At 42.0% G+C, this 12,658-nt stretch overlaps 1 protein-coding gene across 2 annotated transcripts in view; it reads left to right on the forward strand.

Moving 5' to 3' along the window:
* Window positions 1-465: 465 nt before the first annotated feature.
* BMPR1A (bone morphogenetic protein receptor type 1A) overlaps window positions 466-12,658 on the forward strand; it is a 140,499-nt gene continuing 128,306 nt past the window's right edge. The window contains exon 1 of one of the 2 annotated variants that reach the window (XM_022562470.3): window positions 466-575. The gene's annotated coding sequence lies outside the window, so the exon portion shown is untranslated. The remainder of the gene's footprint in view (window positions 576-12,658) is intronic. The other variant, XM_022562471.3, reaches the window with a different exon arrangement.

The following is a 12,658-nucleotide window of genomic DNA, read 5'->3' on the forward strand; positions in this document are numbered from 1 at the left end:
GCGGCAATGGGGCATCTCGGTGAGGAGGGGCCGACGGGGCCGCGCGGAGGAGAACCCCCCCCTCCCCTACGGCAGCCCGGCGCCCCCTTGCCGGCTGCCAGCCCTCCTCCCCGGCAGTGGGGCGCCGAGCACCTCAGACCCTTCGGTCACTTCCGCCGCGCGCTCGGCTCCTTTCGCGTCCCCGGCCGGGCGGGGCGGGCGCCCTCCCAGTGCGCGCGCGCTGCAACCAGTCTCGCGGAGGCCCGCCCCTCCCCCCAGACCCCGCTCCCGTGAGGGCCCCCCCTCACTCCTCCCTCCTAGGCGAGTGTCGGCGGCGGCGGCGACGGCTGCCGAGATTGGAATCCGCCTGCTGGCGCTCGGCAAAGGAGGAGGGAGGAGGGCGGGCAGGAAGGCTCGGGCTGCGCCGCGTCCGTCCGCGCGAGACGAGAATCGTACGTCCGCGCGAGGGGCGACCGGGCTGGGGCCGCTGCACGCCCAGGGCGGAGGCCGAGCCGGGCCCCCGCCTTGCCCCGGCGGCTCGCCGCGCCCACCCCGCTCCGCGCCGAGGGCTGCAGGATGAGTTCCCCAGGGTCCGGGTGAGTTGGCTCGTCCGGAGAGTGCGTGTGTGCGCGTCGGAAGAGGCCGGCCGCGGCAGGGAGGCTGGCGCGGGCTCGGGGCGAAGTTTTGGGGGGAGCCGGGAGCGCGAGGGAGGCCCGAGCTGGGGGCCGGCGGGCCTGGCCGCTCAGCAGGGTACCCGCTGCCCCGGCTGTGTCAGGCCGCGGCCGACTGGGCCCTGCCGCCCCGGGCCTGGCCCTGCCGGAGACCCGGGCCCCCTGGCTGCCCCCCGCGACGCCCCCGCCTCTGGGCCCCTCTTTGTTCCCCACCCCCGGGTTTCAGGCCGAGCTTGGGGAGGCTGTGTGGGCGAAAGCCGCCACCAAGGACGATTCTTGAATCCTTAAATGGGAAAGGCGCTCACCTCCCCGCGCGGGAGCTGCGAGGGTGATATTCGCGATTTGTCCATTATGTTTCTGCAAAAAAAAGAAAAGAAAACGAATGTCTGTTTCGTGGGGCGGTAGAGCCAGGAGGAACTGCCAGCCCTCCCGCAGAACTTGCCCGCGGGAAGGTGCCAGGTTTCTCGGAGGTTCACCTGTTGTCTTGCGCTGCCTCCGCTGCCATGTCTGTTGTGATTCTGCACTTCAGTTTCTGCAAACTTTGTGCTGGATTGAATGTAACCCTTTTTTTCTCTTTCCAGACTCCCAGTGGAAAGGTTTGGCAAGGAAAAAAAAAAAAAAAAGCTTGCGTCAGGGAAGAAACATAATGTGCTGTGTGCTAGGATCTGGCGTTTTGTGACTTGTGCGCTTTCAGGCTCTCGGATGTTTTAATTTGGTCAAAGTGCTGCAGGTTTTGTCTTTCAGACGGTTAGCAAACTGTTCTGAGTACATAGTACGAACTTGGCACGTTCACCTGTGTTACGTCATTTAATCCCTATGATAATCCTGGTTAGTATATTCCTCATTTTTTAGAAGAGGAAACCGAGACGCTAAGAGGTTGTATAACTTGTCTAAATGAGCTGGGATTTGAACCCAAGATTTTCTCTATTATTCAGGATCTGTTAAAGTGAGGCATGCGAAGAGTTAAACAACAACAGCTACAAAAAGCCTTTCTCTGCAGACACTCTGACGTTTAGGAGTGCTTTTCAGTAAACTCATACTTGAAATGATCGCTCATTGTTGCTTGAGTTGAAAACAACTCCTTTATTGTATTTATTTCAAAAGAGGAGTTCAAGTCTGAATTAAAGTAGAATGTATCAATGCTTATAACTTTTAAGTTGTTGAAATAGAAAGTTTCTGAACTAGAATTTTATTTAAATATTTAAAATTAAAGCTAAAATACGGGCAGTTCTGAGCTAGAAATGGGTTGCAGTTTACAAAAGGCCAGTTGAAATTTAGAATGACCTCTTAACAGAATCAGTGTTCCACTCTTGTTTTGCACCACCACCCCGCCCCCCCCGCCCCCGCCCGCCCGCCCGCACATTCTCCGTAGAACTCATTTCAAACTTTTTCTGCTTTCTTCACTTCACGTCCTTTCCTGAAAACATTGAGGCATCCAATGGGAGCTCCTTCCAGAATTTACTGGATTCCTTTTATCATCTTCTTTCCTTCCATCTTAGTGGAAGAATATTTTTTGTCCTTCTTCCTGGTTAACACCTTATTTCATTTTTCTCTTCTTTCCTACTTAATGGAGTATAAGTTACTCTTTTGTCTTAGAGTTCTTACAAGTACGAATGTGCTTAAGATTTCTTCAATTTACAAAAACCTTCCCTTGTGTCTGCTACTCCCTCAACCTGTCTTGTTGCTGCCTTTCCTTTTCAAATCATATTAACAATAAAAATAAATTAGGTCCTTATAAAAGTGATACATGTTCGTTAAGAAAAATAGAGCAAAATGAAGTAAAATTACAATTCACTCCTTCATAATCCCGACTCTAGACATTGCCAAGAGCAGTTTACTTTTCCTGCCTTTACTTCCTGGCGATCCATTCACTTCTTAACCCCTTATTATCTGGATTTCACCTTCACAAAGGTCACCTGTAACCTAATAAACACTTTTAAAGCCCTCTTTCCAAGTCAGCTTGAGCTTTTTGTAGCATTTAACATCGACCCATCATTCTTGAAATACTTTTCCTTGTCCATCATTCACCTGTCCATTTCATTCAACCAATACTTACTGTATTCTAACGTAACACACGAGTCAGTAGGAGGCAACAACAGATACGGCGCCTTGCCTTCGTGGAGCTTAAAGTCTACTGAAGGAGACGTATATTGAAGAATGAATTCTATAATTAAATATAATTGTATAGATAAAGTACAGAGTATTTATAAGAGCTTAAAATGGGGGCCTGACCTGGTGCTGGTGTATGTTGGAAGAATCTCAGAAGGCCTTCTTAAAAATGTTGCATTGGAACCCTGTGACAGTTCTGAAGGATGAGTATGAATTAACTAGATGAAAACAGGGCTTCTGTGACATTATACTGACCTCGTTACTCTTTGCCCCTTTTCACTTTCTGTTCTTCCTTCTTCCTCATTAAAGTAAGTGTTCTCCAAGTTTCACTTTTCAGATCATTTTTCATACATCTCTGGTCCTTTGACATTGTTTCAGACCCTTCTGTCTGAATAATTCTCAAATCTCTATTCTTTATTTCCCTTCTGCCCTTGAATTCTGGTTTTTCAAATTGTTTTATGCGTACCTCTACCTGATTTTTCAGGTTCAAAGTGAACTCGTCCTTCTTACCAAACTTGTTTCCCTGGTGTTCCTTATTTTTGTTGATGTTATCCCAAACCTAGTCCTTTCCCCATCCCATCACGTGTTGTCTGTAGCCAACATCTATTGGTTCTGCTTTCATGGTATTGTCACTCTTCTATCTGTTCATGCCAGCTCTGGTACAGCTCTTAATACATGTTGGTAACAAGGTGATAATAGATTACAAAATGAGTTGGGCCGCTTTCCTTCTTTTTTTCTCTTTTCAGGAACAGTTTAGACTGGGATTATCTTTTTTTTTTTTTTTTTTTTTTTGCGGTACACGGGCCTCTCACTGTTGTGGCCTCTCCCATTGCGGAGCACAGGCTCCGGACGCGCAGGCTTAGCGGCCATGACTCACGGGCCCAGCCGCTCCGCGGCATGTGGGATCTTCCCTGACCGGGGCACGAACCCGCGTCCCCTGCATCGGCAGGCGGACTCTCAACCACTGCACCACCAGGGAAGCCCCTGGGATTATCTTTTACTTGAGAGTTTGGCAGAACTCACCTGTAAGAGCATTCAGGCTTACATATATATTTTTTTCCTGGAGAGGAATTTGAGTACCATTTCAGTTTATTTAATAGCTGTTGATCTGTGTAGGTTTTCTATTTCTTGTGTGAATTTTAGTGTTTAATATTTTTTCCAGAAATTTATTTATTGAGTTTTCAAGTCTAATGTTATTTGGTTTTCACATAATTCTTTAAATTTCTTTGACTCGATATACTTGTATACAATATTGTGTCCTGTGTATATATTTGTATATTTGATAATTTTCCCTCTTCAATCTTTTTTTTTTTTTTTTTCCTGCTAGCTGAATCAGGTTCTCATCCCACCTAGCCTAATGTTATGATCTTCTTGCCTTTACTTCCACCTTTATCCAGGTTAACTTATGCATTTCTGCCTAAATTAATCTTGAATCCCATTCTTGTCACTTCCCCACTTAGAAGTTTCCAGTGTCTTCTATTAAATGAAATTGTTTCCTTGGGATTTGCCTCAGATTTGCCAGATTCTTATCTTCCACTATTTTTGCTTCCTGCACGAGTTCTTTCCACCCTTCTTCTGCTGTTGCTTATAACTCTCTCTCTACTGGGACTGCATAAATAGTTAATTGTCGTATGTACAAGTCCTGCCTCCGTCAAGCTCCATTTCAAATTCCATCTCTTTTTGAAGTCTCCCCATTTTCTAATTCTGGATGGAACCCCTTCTGAAGAAAGGGATTTTCTTTTTTTAAAAAAGAATAAATAAATTTATATATATATTTATTTATTTTTGGCTGCATCGGGTCTTCATTGCTGCACATGGGCTTCTCGTTGCAGTGGCTTCTCTTGTTGCAGAACGCAGGCTCTAGGCACGCAGGCTTCAGTAGTTGTGGTGCACGGGCTCTAGAGCGCAGGCTCAGTAGTTGTGGTGCATGGGCTTAGTTGCTCCGCAGCATGTGGGATCTTCCCTGACCAGGGATTGAACTCGTGTCCCCTGCATTGGCAGGATTCTTTTTCTTAACATCTTTATTGGAGTATAATTGCTTTACAGTGGTGTGTTAGTTTCTGCTTTATAGCAAAGTGAATCAGCTGGCAGGCAGATTCTTAACTGCTGTGCCACCAGGGAAGTCCTTATAGCCAACTTTTAATAAATTTTATTGAAGTATAGTTGATTTACAATGTTGTATTAATTTCTGCTGGATAGCAAAGTTGATTCAGGATATTGAATATAGTTCCCTGTGCTATACACTAGGACCTTGTTTATCCATCCTATATATAATAGTTTGCATCTGCTAATCCCAAACTCCCAATACTTCCCTCCCTCATTGCCCTACCCTTTGGCAACAAGAAGTCTGTTCTCTATGTCTGTGAGTCTGTTTCTGTTTTGTAGATAAGTTCATCTGTGTCATACTTTAGATTCCACATATAAATGATATTTGATATGATATCAAATATCTTTGATATTTATCTCCTGTGTCTTCTTTACTTCGCTTAGTATGATAATTTCTAGGTCCGTCCATGTTGCTGCAAGTGGCATTATTTCGTTCATTTTTATGGCTGAGTAATATTCCATTGTATATATGTACCACATCTGATCCATTCATCTGTAGATGGATATTTAGGTTGTTTCCATGTCTTGGCTATTGAAAATAGTGCTGTATAGCCAATATTTTAAAGGCTGTCAGTTCTAAAAAAATACTGATAGGGGCTTCCCCGGTGGCGCAGTGGTTGAGAGTCTGCCTGCCAATGCAGGGGACATGGGTTTGAGCCCTGGTCTGGGAAGATCCCACATGCCACGGAGCAGCAAAGCCCGTGAGCCACAACTACTGAGCCTGTGCTCCGCAACAAGAGAGGCCGCGACAGTGAGAGGCCTGCGCACCGCGATGAAGAGTGGCCCCCGCTCGCTGCAACTAGAGAAAGCCCACGCACAGAAATGAAGACCCAACACAGCCAAAAATAAATAAATAAATAAAAATATTGATAGAAACAAAATGACATGCTCAGAGATCCCCAGTAATGGTTTTTGAAGAAAGCACTAGAGTAGGGTCTTAAGGAGATCAAATGATTAGTGGAATCCATCTTGTGGACTCGGGGGGGGTCCCCAAACCAAGTTCATAAGGGCAGTTAAATATAGAACTAATGAATAGGCACAAACTAGATAAGGAAAGATATTCTTTAGTATCTTTTATTAAAAACTGGTGAATTTGAGCTACCCTGATATTATGGACACTGTTACTCTTCTATACTTTTATGTTTCTGATGAACCTTGTTTTCTTACTGTATACATTTTTTATACCACTAATAACATCTGAAGCTGTGGAGCTTGGTTGTTGCTCTATCTGTATATAATTGGGTGTTCACTTAAGGAGGATAGTGGTATGTCAAGTGTGGGGATAAAATAGTCAAATTTGCAGTTTTGTGAGATTAGTTACATAGCGGAGAATCAGTTTGAAGAAAAGAAGACTGAAGACACTGAAACTGTAGGGAAGCTGTTCCATCCTGGCTCAGACTAGGATAGTGGCAGGTAATTAGGGCATAGAATGGACAGGACTTGCTAATTAGCTGGGGGAGAGAGGAGGAGTGGGATTGTCAAGAATGATTCCCAGGTTTCTAGATCGGAAACCTGGTAGGGTAGATGTGTGTTGTTGGCTGAGATGAAAAAAGTGGAGGGAGAGCTGGCTTCTGGAGGAAAATAGTTTTGATCCTCTGAACCACCAGGTAGAGAGTTCTACTTGGCAGTTGCTTGCATATATTGGTCTGGAGTTTGACAGTGATTTGGGCTGGAGGTAGACATTTGGGAGTGATTACTATATAAGTTGTATATTTCAACAGTGGGAATTGGGTGGCTCTCTGAGGTGACTTATGCTTGCAAGTGACAAACCTAACTCATAGTTTAAAGGGGAAAAAGGCTCCCCTCCTACCCCGCCCCTCACGTTTTTGAAAAGACTGGAAGTAGGTATGGCTGGAGCTAAGTGTTCAGATGATGTAATCGGGGATCTCTCTTCTCTGTTTACCTTTTTTTTTTTTTTTTTGCGATACGCGGGCCTCTCACCGTTGTGGCCTCTCCAGTTGCGGAGCACAGGCTCCGGACACGCAGGCCCAGCGGCCATGACTCACGGGCCCAGCCGCTCCACGGCATGTGGGATCTTCCCAGACCGGGGCACGAACCCGTGTCCCCTGCATCGGCAGGCAGACTCTCAACCACTGCGCCACCAGGGAAGCCCTCTGCTTACCTCTTTTTTGGCCTCATCTGGCAGAGAGGACCACTGGTAACTCTAGGCTTATAATGGGCCTTATTGCTATGGATTCAAGAGAGGGAAAAAGCACTTCTTTCCCAGGTGCATGTATTCTGTCTCGTGGAGAGATTGTTATCGGGTCTACATGGAGCCTGGGGTACCATCATTGTCCAGAACTGGCTTATATGCCCACTGGAGCAGTCAGGGATGAATAGCCTTCTTGGAACCATGTGAGATGGGCAAGTGGTTGTTTCCCCAAAGAAAGGATGGCTCTGGGTAGGTACACAACATAAATCTACTACTTTTGGTTCTTAACCCTTTTAAAGGTCATTTTTTGAGTATCTGAAGAAAAATACACAAATGTAACAAGCGTATAATTTCACGGTTATGTTATGGACCTCATTTCAGGAACTCCTGGTATATAACAGCAGAGAGCCTAGAACAGCCCTGAGAAACAGCAATTTAAGACCTACGTAGAGAAGATAGACATTAAATAATTTCACAAATAATTATCTAATTATAGTTACTTTAAGATATACAAAACGCAACTACAGGGAGCTTATAAGACTGTGTAATAAGGGAACCTGGTCTGTTTAGGGTGCAGGTGCTTTGGAAGGCCTTCCTGAGAAAGTGGCCTATAGAGTGAGACCTTGGACCAGAAAGGAGAGGGAGAGGGCTCCCGGAAGTATTTAGTAGTTTTTAAAGCAAACATTTTTTGCTCTTTTAAAAATTATAGGGCTTCCCTGGTGGTGCAGTGGTTGAGAGTCCGCCTGCCAATGCAGGGGACGCGGGTTCGTGCCCCGGTCCGGGAAGATCCCACATGCTGTGGAGCGGCTGGGCCCGTGAGCCATGGCTGCTGAGCCTGCGCGTCTGGAGCCTGTGCTCCGCAATGGGAGAGGCCGCGGCAGTGGGAGGCCCGTGTACCGCGAAAAAAAAGAAATTATAAAAGCAGAACTTCACTGGTGGCACTGTGGTTAAGAATGCACCTGCCAATGCAGGGAACACGCATTTGAGCCCTGGTCCGGGAAGATCCCACATGCCGTGGAGCTACTAAACCCATGCGCCACAACTACCGAGCCCGTGCGCCACAACTACTGAAGCCTGTGTGCCTAGAGCCCGTGCTCCACAACAAGAGAAGCCACCGCAATGAGAAGCCTGCACACTACAACGAAGAGTAGCCCCCGCTCGCCGCAACTAGAGAAAGCCTGAGCGCAGCAAGGAAGACCGAACACAGCCAAAAATAAATAAATAAATAAAATTTTTTAAATTATAAAAGCAGTATACCTACTGTGGATAATTTGGGAAATATGAAAAATTTTAAAGAAGCAGCGGAACACTTAAGTATTGGCTTCTAATTTTTTATAAACTAACATCTAGTACTGGTACTACCACTAAGCTAACTGTGCGGTCTTGGATACTGCATTAACTATCTGATCTCTGTTTCCTTACCTTAAAAAGTGAAAAGACTTGATAAACCTTAAGGTTATTTTATGCTTAAAGAAAAAAAGAAAGAAAATTCCATGACTTCAATGTAGAGCAGTTAGTCACAGAAATTGCAGGTCTTATAATGCTTTTGGTCCTGATGACAGCACTGGATTTCTGACTTTTGGCTGAAAAGTCACTCTTCCTGTCCTGGCAGTCATTTCAGGTAATGAAGGGAATAGCGTGTGACCAGTGGTATTCTTCCATGCTCAGCTTTCTTATCTCCTCTTTTGAGCATAGCCTTTAGGTAAATTATCTGCAATGTTACAGACTCTCAATTTTGAAGTTAAGTCTGGAGGAGACTTGGCGTGGTTGTCATACTGTTTTGTGTATATTGAAATTTTTAGGTAGTTTTCTTATTCAAAATTAAAATTTTTTTAATATATTTTAGGAATATAAGATCTTGAATGTCTTAAATTTGTATTTAACTAAGAATATTTTAGATTTCTAGCTGAAAGGAGCTCCTGATGGGAAATGTTAAAGACTGTTAAATTTTGGTGAGGTTGTTAAACTTATATATTTTTCAAAAAATCATTTTAAAATGTCATGAAATAAAAATATTTCAACAGTATCCAGAAGTATCTTAAATATACACCAAATCAACAAAATATGGTCACTTGATAACAGATAACTTTTATTGTCTACATTTCAGTAGTATGCCTTGTCCCCTGCATTGACAGGTGGATTCTTAACCACTGCGCCACCAGGGAAGCCCCTCTTTTTAATATTTAAGATTTGTTAGAAACTTTTCATGGGTAACTTTTTGACTGGCATTCTTTGACTTTCCTAATGTTTCCTGTGCATTGTAGAAAAAAGGATATTAAAAGGTCAGTGGAATAGTTACTTTTTAAACATCCAGAACCCTTCTCGTAAATATTTTTTAAAATGAGTATTCTGGGACTTCCCTGGTGTTGCAGTGGTCAAGAATCCGCCTGCCAGTGCAGGGGACACGGGTTCGAGCCCTGGTCCAGGAAGATCCCACATGCTGTGGAGCAACTAAGCCCGTGTGCCACAACTACTGAGCCTGCACACTGCAACTACTGAAGCCCGTGCGCCTAGAGCCCGTGCTCCACGACAAGAGAAGCCACGGCAGTGCGAAGCCTGAACACTGCAACAAAGAGTAGCTGCCACTCGCCGCAACTAGAGAAAGCCTGTGTGCAGCAAGGAAGACCCAACGCAGCCATAATTAATTAATTAATTAATTAAAATAAATAAAATAAAATTAGTGTTGTATATCTCATTTCTGAGACATATATCAGTTTAATTGTTGATGATGATCACAAAGACAAGCCTTTTTCACAGCTTTACCATGGCTTTTACTCTTAAAGTAGTTGAAATTGGGTAGATATTTGTAAAACATAATTACGTTATTTGTATTGTTTCTTAGAATACATTTAAAATCCTGTGAGAGAACAGGAAGAAAAAAATTTAAAAATGCTGCCACATCAATTAAAAATGAAAGTGAATAAGCTCATCTAGGGGGCAGTTTTGGGAGTAAAATAGGTTGAGAAATGAAACCTGATTTTTACCTGTTAATGATGCTGAGAATATTAGTAAATTGCTTATGTTGTTCCATAGAAAATTTTTAAACATAAGTGGTTATGGCATGTAGACATTTAAAAAGAATCCTTTTCCTCGCAGGTTTCTCTTTAAAACAAAAGCCTTTTTTGCCTCCTTATTACAGAAGTGGTGCTCACTGAACAAATTTAAAACACAGAAAAGCCCCAAGAAGAAAGTAAAAATCTGTCATATTCATGCTACTCAAAGGTGACATCTGTAAACATTTTGGTATATACAGTGTAAGTTTAAAAAAATCTTACTGCTTAATGTTTCTGCCATAACTTAAGAATTTGATGAAATTAGGTGAGTAAAGCTGAAATTCTGTGCGTACATTAAACTTTTATGACTGAACCTGAAATATAAGAAACTTAGAATTAAGGGGATGGGGTGGGGGGGAGTTATCTAAATAGAAATAGAAAGTTTTGGAAATTTGGCTGTCTTGTTCTAGTTATCTGTTCATCTTTTTTTCATGTATATTCTCCTCTTTTCAGCTGTGCAAGTTTTAAGCTTTAAAAAAAATTAAGGTGTTTCAAATTTGAAGTGTTTTTCTATAATAATGGACTAAAATAGAGTAAGATGTAGGGAGGTAGAACCTAAACTGAGGAAGGTCAAAAACCATATGGAAATAGAAAATCCAAAATCTCTTGCAGAATGAAGCTAGGAAGAATGGAATCTAAACACTGAAATTATACATCTGCGAGGCAGCTGTGCGTTCTTTGTTCGTAGGTTCTGTTGCAGAAATAGCAGAAGAAACTTTGAAAGAGAAACATATCCTAAATAGACTGAGCTGATATTCTTACAACTAATTATGATATGGACAATTTTAGTGTTACAGTGTGTATTAAGTCATCTTTAAACGAATTATTCCCTTTTCTTAAGGAGTTACAAAAATTCTTTTCCAAAAGTAACAGATCACTTTGGGGGATTAAATGTGGGTTTCCTATTGAAATCTTCAGCACTGAATCAACATTTTATTAGATTACAGATCAGGGGATTTTCAGTGATACTAAAAGAGTGTGATCTGTTGTAAATTTGTTGGTTGCTTTCGTTTTTGTTAGTATTCAGGGATGTGTGGTACTTTAATGTTCTGCCCTTCAAAAATCAGCTCTTATGAATTTGTTTAGACAAAATACTTAAGTTTTAAAATAATTAGGCATTTAAAAACAGTTGAGGGACTTCCCTGGCAGTCCAGTGGTTAAGACTGCCTTCCAGTGCAGGAGGTGTGGGTTTGATCCCTGGTCAGGGAGCTAAGATGCTACATACCAGCGTGGTGCAGCCAAAAACTAGAAAAACTAAACAAATAAATAAAACAGTTGAAATTTAAAAAGGGAAAGACATAAAAAAGCTTTTATTTGGTTTTGGGATGCTTAAATTACTAATATTTGAATAGCTTTATAGTTTACAAAGCACTTTTTAGTATCCATTATCTCTGGTGATTCATTGTTTTGCTAACATTTTTTACCTCTTGAAAATTAAGGCAGAACACTGTCGGTTAAGTCAGTGCTTATAGAATGCTCTTTAGTTTTTACTTACTATAGGGATGATACATATTCAGGACTCAGAAAACATGGAAAAGTAGAACAAAAAGGAAACACATCCCCAGCGTCTCATAACAACCATTGTTGACATTCAGTATAATTATTTTCGGTCTTCTTTTTCTACTCATATTTTTTGTGTAGTGTGCCCTGATTCTGAGGATGCAATGTTTGTATCCTTTTAAAATTCACATCTTAAGCATTTCTAATAAAAAAATAGTTCTTAACCATTTGGGGGGGGTACTGTTTCAGTAAAAATTTTTTCTACTTGAGGGAAAACATTTTATCCTAGGATCATGTGTTATAAATATATAGTGGTTAAGAGCATGGACTCTGGTTGGGTTTAAATCCCAGCTCAGCTTCTTCCTAGCTGGGCCATCAGCAGTTTTGATAAATTGAGTAACATCTCTGTGTCTGTTTCCTCATCTGTAAAATGGGAATAATGGCTCCTACCTCATGGAGTGGTTGTAAGTTTATATATACTATATATATATATGTCATATGTATATATAAAACATATGTATATAATATAAATGTATTTTATATCTTAGAACTGTATTTGACCCATTGTAAACACTGTGTACATTACCTAAAATTTTAGGTCAGGGACCATGACCACACTGACTGCTGATCAAACTGGCAGACAGAACATTAGTAAAGATACGGAAGGTCAGGTGATGCAACAAAAAAACATAATATATAGTGAACATCACACCCAGTAAGGATAGAGTGTGACCCATTTGCTGGGTCATTAAAGCAAGCCTCAACAAATATCAAAGGATTGAAATCATTCACAATGTCCTCTGACGATAATGGAATTAAATTGGAAACCAATAACAAAAGATAATGAGAAAATCTTTGAAATTAAACAGTGCACTTCTAAATAACCACACATGGATCAAATAAGTTACAAAAGAATTAGGAATTATTTGGGATTCAAGAATAATGAAAATACATGTCATATCAAAATTTGGGATACAGTTAATTCTATACTTAGAGGAAATGTTATAGCTTTAAAAATATATGTTAGAAAAGTAGAAAGCCTAAAAATAAATGATTTAAGTGTCCGTCTCAAGAAATTAAAATGATTG

This window comes from Delphinapterus leucas, chromosome 16 (assembly GCF_059928025.1).
Source record: "Delphinapterus leucas isolate spDelLeu-1000000601 "Yukka" chromosome 16, BTC_Dleu_Yukka2, whole genome shotgun sequence".
Classification (NCBI taxonomy): Eukaryota; Metazoa; Chordata; class Mammalia; order Artiodactyla; family Monodontidae; genus Delphinapterus; species Delphinapterus leucas.